At 36.6% G+C, this 14,767-nt stretch overlaps 1 long non-coding RNA gene across 2 annotated transcripts in view; it reads left to right on the forward strand.

The window, feature by feature from the left end:
• LOC143648118 (uncharacterized) overlaps positions 1-12,688 on the forward strand; it is a 167,367-nt gene extending 154,679 nt beyond the window's left edge. Inside the window, exon 5 of one of the 2 annotated variants that reach the window (XR_013158378.1) lies at positions 11,583-12,688. This is a non-coding gene — a long non-coding RNA (uncharacterized LOC143648118). Of the gene's footprint in view, positions 1-8,730; positions 8,950-11,582 lie in introns of those variants that run through there. The other variant, XR_013158379.1, reaches the window with a different exon arrangement.
• The last annotated feature ends 2,079 nt before the right edge of the window (positions 12,689-14,767 follow it).

Here is a 14,767-nt window from a genome sequence, read left to right on the forward strand (position 1 = left end):
TCTGAAACATTACAGTTTTTGAACTGTGCTACATAATGTGGTTTTTGGAATTATATAACCCAATGTCAGACATTCTTAATTTTAATCTGTGCTACTGTGTTTGAATTTATTTGTAAATAGAACTTTTAACATATTTCCAGGTATAGCAAATGAACTTCCATATTACTGGAAGCCTTGAAAAAAGAGAAGGCCCAAGAAGGAAGCTTGAATTTAGCAGAAATCAGAGAATATTAGACACAAGGAACTAGAAATGCAGTGGGAAGCAGAGGTACAAGCCAAGGAACCCAAAGGATTGCAGCCAACCAGTATCAGAATGTGACAGAATTTAGGGAGAAAGAATATTTGATGATGTCTTCATTTTGGACTTCGGGCCTACAAAATCATGATACAATAAATTGTTATACTTCAAGAAAACCCATGGATGTGCTATTTGTGATAGCATCCTGGCACATTAAGACACACACAGATACACACACACACACACACAGTGATCTGAAATACTTACAGAAAAATGTGCACACTGATAGTTTGCACCTGGGCTTTGTCAGACAATTTGGGTTTCTGGTTAGCTGCCTACTCACACATCATGGTTTTTCCTACATGACTAGAGAATAATGAAAACCTCCTCTTAAAATGAGGCTGTGGATTCCGTGCATTCAAATAATTCCCCAGGATTATGGTTCATGTTGCTGAGAGTAAGCATGTCCTGTGTGACTGAAAAAGTTCTTGGGAATCTGCTCCCGTACATTCCATATTTCTGTAGTATTGCATTAAACTTTCTTGATCTTGTGCACTTTATCTTTTATTTGTAACAAATCTCTCTTGAGTATACACTGATAGAGGTTGATGAGTAATCTTTATGTGTAAATTAATTTAATTGGCACAGCTCTCAGAGCATTTATTTCAACTGCAAAAGTGTATTCATAAATATCACTGGGGAAAATAGAATAAGAAAACACACCTATTATTGGGAAAATTACTCATCCCAATAGTTATGGGGTTATTCATTATTAGATAATAAATTTTAAATTTACTACACTCATGCATTTATCATCTCAATGTTTATGAAATATAAAAAGGCAATAATTTTTTAGAGATTTCTAATTGGGGAAATATTCATTTATTTTTCAGTTTAACCTTATCTTCTTTTTCATCCTCATTTAAAAATATAATGTCCGGCAGACTTCCGGAGAAGATGGCGGCTTAGTAAGATGTGCGGGTCTTAGTTCCTCCTCCAGAACAGCAACTAAAGAAACAGAAACAATACGAAACAGCTCCCGGAGCCAAGACAGAGACCAAAAAGACAGCGTACCCCATTCTGGAATGACTGAACGGGAAGGGAGAATCCGCTGCGGTGAGATACTCGAGGGGCGCGCGTTTTCCCAGCCGGGGCGGCTGGCGACTGGGGTCCCCTCCATGCACGTGGCTCCCCGGTCTGACTGGGAACGTTGGATAGTGGGGCCCTCCCGCCACGCTTGGCGTCTCGGGCCAGCTGGGCAATTTGGACCGGCACTCCCCCAAGCTGCGGCGGCTGGCGACCCCCCTCCACACGCGGTTTCCCGGGCCAACTGCGAGATTCGGATTGGCAAGTTAAAGGAGCCACAGCATCTTTTACTGGTGGGACCCGCAGACAGACGAGCGCCACGAGCGCCACCTACTGGGCAGGAAAAGAAAAACAGAGCCCAGAGATTTCACAGAAAAACCTTTCAACCAGCCGGGTCCCACACCCAGGGAAATCTGATCAAATGCCCAGACACCAGCAGAAAATAATGGATGACGCTCAGAAAATTGAAGATATGGCCCAGTCAAAGGAACAAACCAATAGTTCAAATGAGATACAGGAGCTGAGACAACTAATGCTGAATATACGAACAGAAATGGAAAACCTCTTCAAAAACGAAATCGATAAATTGAGGGAGGACATGAAGAAGACATGGGCTGAACATAAAGAAGAAATAGAAAAACTGAAAAAACAAATCACAGAACTTATGGAAGTGAAGGACAAAGTAGAAAAGATAGAAAAAACAATGGATACCTACAATGATAGATTCAAATAGACAGAAGATAGAATTAGTGATTTGGAGGATGGAACATCTGAATTCCAAAAACAAACAGAAACTATCGGGAAAAGAATGGAAAAACTTGAGCAGGGGATCAGGGAACTGAAGGACAATATGAACCACACAAATATATGTGTTGTGGGTGTCCCAGAAGGAGAAGAGAAGGGAAGAGGAGAAAAACTAATGGAAGAAATTATCACTGAAAATTTCCCAACTCTTATGAACGACCTAAATTTACAGATCCAAGAAGTGCAGTGCACCCCAAAGAGATTAGACCCAAATAGGCGTTCTGCAAGACACTTACTAGTTAGAATGTCAGAGGTCAAAGAGAAAGAGAGGATCTTGAAAGCAGCAAGAGAAAAACAGTCTGTCACCTACAAGGGAAACCCAATAAGACTATGTGTAGATTTCTCAGCAGAAACCATGGAAGCTAGAAGACAGTGGGATGATATATTTAAATTACTAAAAGAGAAAAACTGCCAACCAAGACTTCTATATCCAGTAAAATTGTCCTTCAAAAATGAAGGAGAACTTAAAACATTTATAGACAAAAAGTCACTGAGAGAATTTGTGACCAAGAGACCAGCTCTGCAAGAAATACTAAAGGGAGCACTAGAGTCAGATACGAAAAGACAGAAGAGAGAGGTATGGAGTAGAGTGTAGAAAGAAGGAAACTCAGATATGATATATATAATACAAAAGGTAAAATGGTAGAGGGAAATATTATCCAAACAGTAATAACACTAAAAGTTAATGGACTGAATTTCCCAGTCAAAAGACATAGACTGGCAGAATGGATTATGACCCAGCAATACCACTGCTAGGTATCTACTCAAAGGACTTAAGGGCAAAGACACAGATGGACATTTGCACACCAGTGTTTATAGCAGCATTATCTACAATTGCAAAGAGATGGAAACAGCCAAAATGTCCATCAACAGACGAGTGGCTAAGCAAACTGTGGCGTATACCTACGATGGAATATTATGCAGCTTTAAGACAGACTAAACTTATGAAGCATGTAATAACATGGATGGACCTAGAGAACATTATGCTGAGTGAGTCTAGCCAAAAACTAAAGGACAAATACTGTATGGTCCCACTGATGTGAACCGACATTCGAGAATCTGCTTGGAATATATCATTGGTAACAGAGACCAGCAGGAGTTAGAAACAGGGTGAGATAATGGGTAATTGGAGCTGAAGGGATACAGACTGTGCAACAGGACTAGATACAAAAACTCAAAAATGGACAGCACAATAATACCTAAGTGTAATGTAACTATGTTGAAACACTGAATGAAGCTGCACCTGAAATATAGTTTTTTGTCTGTTTGTTTGTTTGTTTGTATCTTTTGTTTTTGTTTTTTTTTCTTTTTCCTTTTTTTATATATATATATTTTTATTAGTATTATTATTTTAATTCTCTTCTCTATATTAACATTCTATATTTTTTTCTGCTGTTTTGCTAGTTCTTTTCCTAAATCGATGCAAATGTACTAAGAAATGATGATCATACATCTATGTGATGATACTAAGAATTACTGAGTGCATGTGTAGAATGGAATGATTTCTAAATGTTGTGTTAATTTCTTTTCTTTTTTTGATTAATAAAAAAATTAAAATACATACATATATATATATATAATGTCCTTAATTCTCTGTTCTCACTGAGCAGTACAAGGAAACTGATTTATATATATATATTTTAATTTGGATTGTCAGTAGTCCCTTTTGGCACTTTAACAGAGCACTAACAAATATAATTATAGTTAATGAATCATTATTTAATACCTTCTAACTTTATATATTATATTGTACCCACAAGCAAATAATTGGGCTATAACCCAGATGCCTTGTTTCTTTAATGCTGATGATATATTTTTAAATTGTATAATCTTTACCCTGTGACTAGACAGAGAAAAAGCCACTCATGGTTGCTCCCACTATATCACCTATCTGCTTTGCAACCCTGAATGTGGGTGCCTTTGTGTGTTGCCCCTTTGTTACTCAATATGAGTCAACTCAGAACTGACCGCCCAACTCCTAAATTATCTTGCTAGACCAAGGCTGTTCTAATCAGAGTTGGGCTGAGAAACATGCACAGTAGGCTAAACCTTAAAATTCAGTAACCTAAACATGTAATCAATCTGCACATGTTCAGTGATTAGACAATTTCTAACCTCCTCATATCAAACCACAGTGCTCATTTTCCTAAGCCTGCATACCTTTGTTTGAATGCTATAAAATCTTGAAAATTTCTCCAATTCAGGGATACAATTTTGAGGACTTCCCTCCTATCTCCACAAGGCTAGTCTTTGACGAATAAACTCTTTTTCAGTCTCTTCTCTCACATTTCCATCTTTCATCTCATTCACCTCCTTACAGTGTCAGGACTCTGACATCAACTGTCTTAGAAAGGACTAGCAAATGCCCCAAAATATCCATCTTTGTAGCATTCTGTGCTTACCTAAGATTCTCCACTGTTGGCAACATGTGCAGAATGTTTATGAAAACAGGAAATATCAAAATTCTCATATTTCCATTATAGCATTTTAGAGAATCAAATGGAAATTAGTGTTATAAGAATATCATAAGAATTATAAACAGAAGAACTAACTCTACTTTATTCTGACCTGGACTCCTTCCCCTTCTCACCTCTATCAACCCAGTGGCTGCATCTGTAATGCTTACATGGGATGTTTAACAATTTTGGTTACACAAGTAACCAGTGCCACTGTCTGTATCACGGGCAAACTTAAGTTCTTATTTGAAACCACTAGTCTTTCTAGATGGCTGGATGTATACAACATATGCTTTAAAGGACAAGTCCTAATATTCAAAATATATTATAAATAATAAACAATAAATCCCTATGCAAATGTCCTTGTATTAGTTTATATAAAAGACTCTCCTGGAAATGACCTTTATAATCCACCTCAAGAAGCTAGACATATTTTGCACTTAGTCAATGAATTGGTATAAGAGGAAGAGAAGGAAGGGCAAAGGGAAGGGCTCTTTGCTAGAATCTGGAGATCTTGAAGGCAGTTTTAGATTATAACCCTAGTTCTATATACATTTCTTGTAAAATACCTGTGATTATTGCAGATAAGTGTCATTATTTCACAACATCTTTCTTGTCCTGTAAAACATGGTAATAACTAAAATGCCTGTATAGGACAATAGCCAGATGATCTGAACTTGTCTAACAACTCACAACTGAAGAGCTCTTCCCTCTCCACTCCCTTCCCCCACTAGCCTGTGAGCATACTGCTCCACTGACATCTAGTTTAAGAATGCCATTTCCCAAATACAGCCATTTTCATGTATTAACAGGAAAAACATTTAAGTGTTCTTTTACACTCTACCTTTAACATATGTCATATACATCCCACCATCTAGAACGACTAGCAGTTTCAAATAAGGACTTAAGTTTGCCCATGATACAAGCAGTGGCACTGAATGAACCATAGACATGTAACAAAGGATACAATCGGAAAATATTTTCTAAATAGAAACATTCTGACCTAGAACTCTTCCCCTTCTCACCTCTATCAACCCAGTGGTTGCATCTTTAATGCCTACATGGGATGTTTAACAATTTAAATCTCCATCATTTTCAGAACAAATTCTTCCTTATGAATTTTAATATAAAATTTGCAAAATGTACTAGTTTACTAACTCTATTTCGGTCATACATTGGCAACTGCTTTAATATCTATATTAAAGACTATAATATGTAAAATCTATATTAAATATTATAGTATGTAAAGACTATAATATGTAAAATTAGGACTTATTTGTTCATTATACACACCATATGCAAGTAGAGTAAGTAAAACAAAGTACACAGAACACATAGGATGATAGTCCATCTTGCCTAACTATAGACCTACTAGCATAGACTCCCTGATACTTCCTTCTTCCTGGTCCCTGAAGCATAAATAATGTACACACAGAATGTTTACTGCTCTGGAGGTGGTTTGACCTTTCCATTTCCAAAATATATTTCATGTGAATTTTAACAAAACAATATCTACATAATGTTTTATTTTACTATTTCTACTTTTTCCATAATTTCTGCACTTCCAAATATCTAGAAAGGCTATTAGCTTCAAATAAAGACTTATATTTGTCCACTATAAATACAGTAGTTTCGATGGGAGAGGCACCCTGAGCGTGTTCAAAAAGAAAAGAAAAAGAAAAAAAATACAGTAGTGTTGAATAAACTACAAACATGTAACAACGTTTGTGTCTTCTAAACAACATTTAGAAAGACAAGATATTTCAAACAGGAAACTACTTGTCCACTATATACACAGTATTGTCAAATAAAACTGAACAAACTTAACAAGGGTTATAATCTGAGACATCTCCTAAGCATGACCATCTTGGCCTCAAAACCTCCCTAAAATCTAGAAGACCAGATGCTGTAAATTAGGATGTGTTTTCTCATTGTATACATGGCAATGTAAAACCAAATGCACAAACATAGGGACATGTTAATCCCTATGGTTAATATTGTCTCATCATAAACACACTGATATAGAACCCTTTGCACTTCTTTATCAGTCTTCCCACAAACCAGTGCACAAAATGTGTACTACTCTGAAAGGCAGTTTATTCATTTCAATAAAATCACAATATTTCATATGAATTTTAACTAAAAGATATTTACAAAATTCATTCTTTTACTACCACCATTTTTCTTTTATGAAGGCTATTTCAATACATTATTTTTTTTCCACTGACCCGCCCAACTGAGTTCTTTTATTATTTCTAGTGGTTTTTCAGTTTTTCTGAAAATATCAGTTTTTTCTTCTCCTTTCTTATTTATTTATTCATTCATTAATTTTTTAAAAATATAACAACAAACATAAACATTCTTAACATATGATCATTCCATTCTACATATATTATCAATAATTCACAATATCATCATGTAGTTATATATTCATCATGATCATTTCTTAGAACATTTGCATCAATTCAGAAAAAGAAATAAAAAGAAAACAGACAAAAATTAATACATACCATACCTCTTACCCCTCCCTTTCATTGATCACTAGCATTTCAATCTACTAAATTTATTTTAACATTTGTTCCCCTTATTATTTATTTTTATTCTGTACGTTTTATTCATCTGTTGATAACGTAGATAAAAGGAGCATCAGACACAAGGTTTTCACAATCACACAGTCACATTGTGAAAGCTGTACCATTATATGATCATCTTCAAGAAACATGGCTACAGGAACACAGCTCTTCATTTTCAGGCAGTTCCCTTCAGCCTCTCCATTACATCTTAACTAACGAGGTGATATCTATTTAATGCATAAGAATAACCTCCAGGATAATCTCTCGACTCTGGAATCTCTCAGCCATTGACACTTTATTTTGTCTCATTTCACTCTTCCCCTTTTAGTCAAGAAGGTTTTCTCAACCCCTTGATGCTAAGTCTCACCTCATTCTAGGATTTCTGTCCCACATTGCCAGAATGGTCTACACACCTGGGAGTCATGTCCAACATAGAGAGGGGGAGGATGGTGAGTTTGCTGGTTGTGTTGACTGGGAGAGAAAAGCCACATGTGAGCCAAAAAAGAGGTTCTCTTGAGAGTGACTGTTAGGCTTGATTTTAAGTAGGATTAACCTATCCTTTATGGGGTTAGGTTTCATATGAACAAACCCCAGGATTGGGGCTTAGCCTATTGCTTTGGTTGTCTCCACTGCTTGTGAGAATATCAAGAATTCTCCACTTGGGAAAGTTAAATTTTCCCCTTTTCTCACTATTCCTCGAAGGGGAGTTTGGAAATACTTTTATACTCACTGTTCAAATCACTCTGGGGTTTATTGGGGCATCACTCTGGACAAACCCACAAAATCTTATGCCCTATTCAAGGTCCTAGCTACTTATGGTGTTCAATTAAACTGTCCACATAAATTATCATAGGAACTGCACTAGTCAAAATATAAATTTTGTACCAAATAAACATTTTTTGCTTTAGTCTCACTCAGAAGTTAAAATTTTAAAATATTAATTACCACTATTTTTAACATATGTCAGTCACTTCAAAACATCTAGGAAGAAGAGATATTTCAAAAAATTATTTAGCATTGTCAAATACATGGAAATTATTAAGGAATAAAATGTGCACACAAAACAATGGTTATAATATGAAAATATGTTCTAAATATGACCAGTCTGGCCTTTTTCTCAGCCTTCTGTTTCATGTGCTCTAACACAGAACCAGCATGAATGTTTGTCTTCCCCAAGTTGCTTGCAGAGACAGTCTAAATTCCATTTCAAAATCATTTCTAGGAGAGTTTAATTTTCTCTGATTTTTTAAAATTTATTATTATTTTTTAACAAATGGGCATTTCAAGACATGATTTTCTCACTCTATCAAACCTCAGCAACCTCCTGACATCTATCTAGTAAGCACAGCTGTAGCAAAAGTTTTCTTTTTAAAGACTGAGGGAAAGCGGAGAGCAGCTTTTCCCTATTATATACACAGACCTTCTATAAAAGATCAGTAAATCTTCCCAAAGTGTGGTGGGCACTTCTTACTGGACAAATATGGCACATTATCCTACCACTATTTGTGTCTTGAAATTATTAAGCAGGTGCTAACCACCCGTCTGCCGCTTACCCTTCCATGTGTGTCCTCAGGGCTCTGTTCAGGTCTCAGGCCCATTAAGGCCTCTGCCCGTCGCTGTCGCTGCGAGGCAGCATCTCACTCAGTCCGGACAGAGCAGTCACCGTGCCCGGCTCCACGGTCTGAGGAGGTAGACGCGCTTGGGAACACGCAGACCCGTTTCATTGGCCCTTGAGTCCCTGACCGCCCTCTGCCGCATCCTGGAAGCCGCCATTCTCTTCTCGCAGCCCCGCCACCAGGCAAGTGCGGGCAGGGAAATCAGGCAGCAGGTCGGGTCTAGGGGTGGGGAAGCCGCCGTGGTCATGAAGTCCCCAGGCTGCCACTGCTGCCCGAGGGCCTGGACCAGGCCAACTGGCAGTCGTGGCGAGGACTCCTGGTTCCCACAGGTCAAGGACCACGGGTCTGCCGGGGGCAGGGGGAACAAGGCCACATGTGATTTTCACTGAGCTCTCTCAAGGCTTTAAGGGCAGACTTTTATAATTCCATGTGCGATACCCTGAGAATTACTGTTTGAGTTATTGGAAACAGTATCCCATTGGATGTGGGAAGAAAATACTAGTGGCTTGATTTTCTAAGCATTTTAAACCTCATTCATTTTAATTTCTATTTGTATGTTTGGCAATGTACATAGTATAGGAATATGATGGTATGAATGCAATTTATAGAAATAAACATAGATTGGGAATGCTTGTTCAAATTACTTTTACTGTTGAGTGTGACTGAGTGTGGTATCAATATATTTTGGAAAGAGGGACCACTGACTAAAATCAGAGTGTTACATTTTAGTGTTTTTGTGAGTTGGTATGTTGAAAAGTGTCAGAAATTTGACCACCTGTCAGAATCCCCATGATTTATTGTGTGGTATTTCAACAACCTTATGAATGCAGTTTCACCACTCTTGTGGTTTACAGTAACAACAGAAGTATATTTTGAGTGTTCTGTCCCAATCCTTATTTCAAGATTGATTGAAGTATGGAGCAAGTCAAAGCATTTCCCTGTATCACTGATACTATCTACGAAAAATATATTCCATTCTTTTGGAAATGGAAAAAATATATAAGATTCTAACTTTCTCTTTTGAAATATCTAAGCCAGGTATTCGGGACTGCAATGGCCAAATTAACACTTTTTTCTGTTCCTTCCTTCCATTCTTCCTTGAAATAAGACAATCCAAAATGTAATGGATAAATGTCATTGGCATTTAAATTGATACCAAGTTTCAGAATCTGGTGGAAGGTGGTGAGTTTTGTGTGTGTGTGCATGTGTGTGTGTGTGTGTGTGTGTGCCTGCTCATGTTTATATATGTGGGACAAACATTCAGGGCTCCTCATCCAGGACACGCTCTTCACACTGGGCATTTAACATCCACTTTTACCCTTGTATAAGAAGGATAAGGGAGAAAGAGAATTTATTACCCCTCTCATTGTAAATATTTTTGACAAAGAATGAAATAATAAGATAAAAGGTTAAGGGCAGATTTTGCAGCACTTTGATTGCACCACCAATTTAGAGTCCCCCTTCTTAGGCTATCAGCATTTTGTGAGCACTTCCAGAAATTTCTATGCATGTACTAGGATATATATGTGTGTGTATATATACACTTTTCTTAAACAGATGGTAATTGCATTATAGATATTGTGTTATCCAACTTGCTTTTATTCACTTTGCAATGTAATTTGAATATTTTCAGTATAAAGAAAATACAGATTTATCTCATTTTCTTTAGATGCTTCATGATATTTCTTTGAATAGATTTTTTTGTAATTCATTTAGCTGTTTCCTTATTCAACATTGTAATATCCTTGTGCATACATCTTTGTACCAGGAATATATTTATAAAAATGGTGTTACTGGTTCAAATGTAGGCATATTTAAATTGGTGGCAGAGCAAAAAAAAGTGCATCAATTTATCCTCTCATTACTGAGAAAATTTCCCATTTGTTTCAAATTCTTCCTTTGTTTATGGGGAAACATGGCATTTGGGTTTTCTCTTAATTTGCTTTTTCTTTAATAATTAATGGTATTGAGCATCTCTTCTACAGTCTATTGGTCATGTGTAGCTTTTGGAAGGAGGTATTTTTTCAAACATTATTCAGGGTGGGATATTTTCCATTGTACTGATTGCGCACCTAACTGTTACGACACTTAAGGTCCTCAAAGAAGTGAAAACAGTGGGGAATATGGATTTTAATAAACATTGGCTGCTCCATCAAGCAGTCTGATTATTGAGGAGACTTGGAAAGGTTCACTTGTATGACTCACTACCCAAATGCAGCAGAGGTAATGGAAAATTACCATTACTTAACACAGTTGTGTTAAAATTTAGTCAGGTGTGGTAAGATCAAAAGTGCCCTGTTTCTTCCCTGAATTTTGCTGTAAGAAAGTGATTTACTGGTTTGATCTTACATGACAATACAGAAGGGAATTTTAGGACGTGATTCCCAATGCACAGAAACATAAGGCAAAATTATTTAACATGCTGGCCTCTGGTAACAATGCTTACATCACTGAGTTTGAGTGGATATCAAGTTCTGTGGGTATGTACTACTGTCCACTGCATTAACTGTCCTTCATGCTGATTCATTATTTTCTAAAGTGTTACTTTGTATTAGATGGTGAAAATCCTATGGCTAGAGATAAACCAGCCTTGTAGTTTTCAGAAGTACATGAGATAAAAATGTGACTGATCAGCGTATGAATTATTAAATGCAACATGTATAATGTAGCTTTATATATGTAGTGTTACCTAGATTGGGCCTATGTGGTATTATTATGAATTTAAAATTTGTTATTATATTTTTATGATGTTCAAATGGTCTGACAAGTTTTTATGCTGAGAATATTTTTTGTTTTACTCTTTCATCAGATTCTACTCTTAAAATTCATACCATGGTCTCTGAAGACAAGAAGCAAAAGTTTCTATAGACAAGAATCAAAAGTTCTTTACTGCTGCAGCCTTTCAGTTAAATGACAGAGAATCCACATTTCCTCTAAATTTATTGTCAGCCAGTATATTTTATAGTCTCCCACATTCTTTTCTTCTTTGAAAGATATTTTTAATTTGAATATTAAGTTTGTAAGTCAGATAGTTTTCAGGGGTTAAAAATCTGAAATTCAGCATACCTGAAAAAAATTACAAAGGAATTTTTAAAAGCTCACATAGAGAAACATTTGCATATCTGTTGAAAAATTGCAGCCATAAATTTGCTGGCCACATTATTGTGGAATTGCTGATATTCTCTACTATTCAAAACTATTGAAATAAACTTATTTATAAATAATGCTATTTACTTCAAAAAATATGGAAGGATAATGCATATGTCTCTGTCTGTTGGCTTTAAATTGATTAGATATATTTTGTGGATGGTTGGATGTTTTAAAGATTAATCTTAGCAGGGAAGTCTTTTCCAATGTAAATATCTTATAACTTCACACTGTACATTACTGATGTTTTCCCTGATAATTTGTCATTTTAAGATCTATAGATCTGAGTTCAAATTTACTCATTTGAACATTTCATAACATTTGTTATGAGGTTATACCGACCCCACAGATCCTGTTTCTTTATGTTCTTCTTAGAGTATGCTCTCTGGTCAAATGGAATCATCTACTTATAAAATTATTATAAAAGAAACCTATGTAAAGAATAAATCACATGTAATTGTGGTAAAGAGTACATTTTACTCATCAGTTAGAAAATACCAAGGGCATAATTGCTTTCTGTGTCTATGTAATCAATTATGGGTTAGTAGTATTATATTTTATAAGAAAAAATATTTTAAAATGCATTGAATTGACCATAAGAGAGTTGAGTAATCTCTAATTCCTGTCACAAAGAGACTTTGGCATTAAGAAGAATCATTTTTATAGCCATTTAATTTATTTAACTAACATTTACTGAAATCATGTTCTTCTTATGTACTCTTCTTGTCACAGATATTTGGTGGACCATGTAATTAATAAAAATGATCAGTAGAGCACACTGCCTTAAGTATTTTACAAGCTTGAGGGTGGGGGTGGGGTATGGAGAAACAATCATGTAAGCAGAGGATAATACAAAGAAAAATGAGAAGTAGTCATTAAAAATACAAATGGAATACTAATGTGTTAATATTTGATTGATGTTTACTAATTGCCCATTTTAGATAAGGGCTCAACTCCCCATTATCTCCCCAATTATCCATCTACTTCTACTTCCCCATCTCATACTTACTGCACAGTTTACAGAGGACCTGATATTTTCCAGTGACTCCCTCCCCCATGCCACAGTGTCTGGTCTAAGCACATCTGAAGAAATTAAAACATTGAATTCCTCTGCCCTAGGCACTGGTTCAAGAATGGGCTTGTTATTTGCATCTGAGCAAGAGGACAGGAACAGAGGTTTCCTGAGGGTATGGAGAGGGTTTCCCTTACTCTTCTGGAAGAGCTTCTTTAAATGATCATTTTGTTCACTCTTTTGTCTTGGATGAGAAAGACTATAGCTCTAATGACAGCCTCTTGGCACCATGAGGAAGAGCAAGACATGCTAAATCTGACAGCCCCAGAAAGCACAGCACAATAAGAGAAGGAAGTCAGGTCCTTAATCCTATGGCTGAGTGAATGTATCAAACCAAATCTGAAGCCTTTATTTCCTCTGGACTTCAAGCTAAGTGAGTCAATAAAATAGTCTGAATTGGGCTTTCTCTTGCCTTCAACCTGTCTAAATTATTCCCAGGAGTTAATTCTTGTATTCTTCCCAACAAGCTTAATGAATGCCTGATATTGTTGTCACCATTTTACAGTTGAGGAAATTGAGGCTTAGAATGATAAAGTAACTTGTCCCAAATCACAGTAACAGTAAGTAATAAAGCCAGGACAATAGTAGTTTAACTTCAGGGACCACAACCCTAAGCAATACATCCTACTGTATCACATGCTTTGGGGGAGCACAAATAACTGGCGTGGTGGAAGCATTTCACGCAAGCCTATAAGGTACAGCCTAAATTAATGAAGAATGGCACTGACACAACAGCTTTGGAGTAAAGGATATAAATTAGCCAAAGTCAGGGACTAGACTATGTGTATCCCCACAGGGGGATGGCAGGGAACATGATCAATAGGAAAGTTCTAGGTTTCCTCAGATATTAGATGAAGAAAGTGGGCAGAAGAGAATGGTATAACAGGATGAAGGAGTTTAAAGGAGGGAGGAGTTGCTGCAAGGAATGGTGAGCATGGTAGAAGCAGAAAAATTGAGTCTAAAACTGATCTTCTACTAGCCCATTAGATAGTGTGACATCAGTTGGACAAAAAACATCACCTCACCATGATCTGTTTACACTTAAAAGTTCAATATTATCATTAATTAATCATCAGGAAAAATCCAGGTTTCAATTTAGGATAGAAGGTAGAGGAAGTGCTGCCTAAAGGGTTGGTTGAGAATGTGTGTCTAAGGAAGGGTTCAAATGACACAGTGAAATATTAGCAGGGGTATCCATGATTGAGGATTATGGTGTGATATAGAACATGGGTGTGAGAGTGGCTGTAAACTGGAAGCATGTGCATTTTGGTCAATGGTACCAATATGAGCAAGACAAAGAATTGCAGGAGGTAAAAAACCATTGCCAGCTTGAACTGCATTCAAGATTTCATTTACATACATGGAGTTCTCTACAATTCTGGCTTCCAGTATATCACATCTTGCTGGCAGAAACAAGCTAAGGTGACTACACTAACTTGAATATTAATATTCAATATTAATATTCAAAACAGATGGAGGGTCCAGACCTTTAAAAACAACAAGGACATCAGCAGCGGCAGCCTCAACAGCAGCAACTGAAATAATTTGTAACTCCAGCTTCTGGAGAAGAAATGAGTTGTACCTGGTCCCTTTCATTCATTGCTTTCTGTCTGGCTTTTCTTAGGATTGGGGTTTGTGTTCCAGCCCAGTACAGCCTAAAGACCAAAGAATATGCCAAATGGAAAGTTAGACATGGGTTTTATTTGGGCCTTACAGAGAGAAGACAATTCGTTCCCCATGATAGCCAGTCAGGAAAGGAAATTAGTGATCCCCAA

This window comes from Tamandua tetradactyla, chromosome 10 (genome assembly GCF_023851605.1).
Source record: "Tamandua tetradactyla isolate mTamTet1 chromosome 10, mTamTet1.pri, whole genome shotgun sequence".
Classification (NCBI taxonomy): Eukaryota; Metazoa; Chordata; class Mammalia; order Pilosa; family Myrmecophagidae; genus Tamandua; species Tamandua tetradactyla.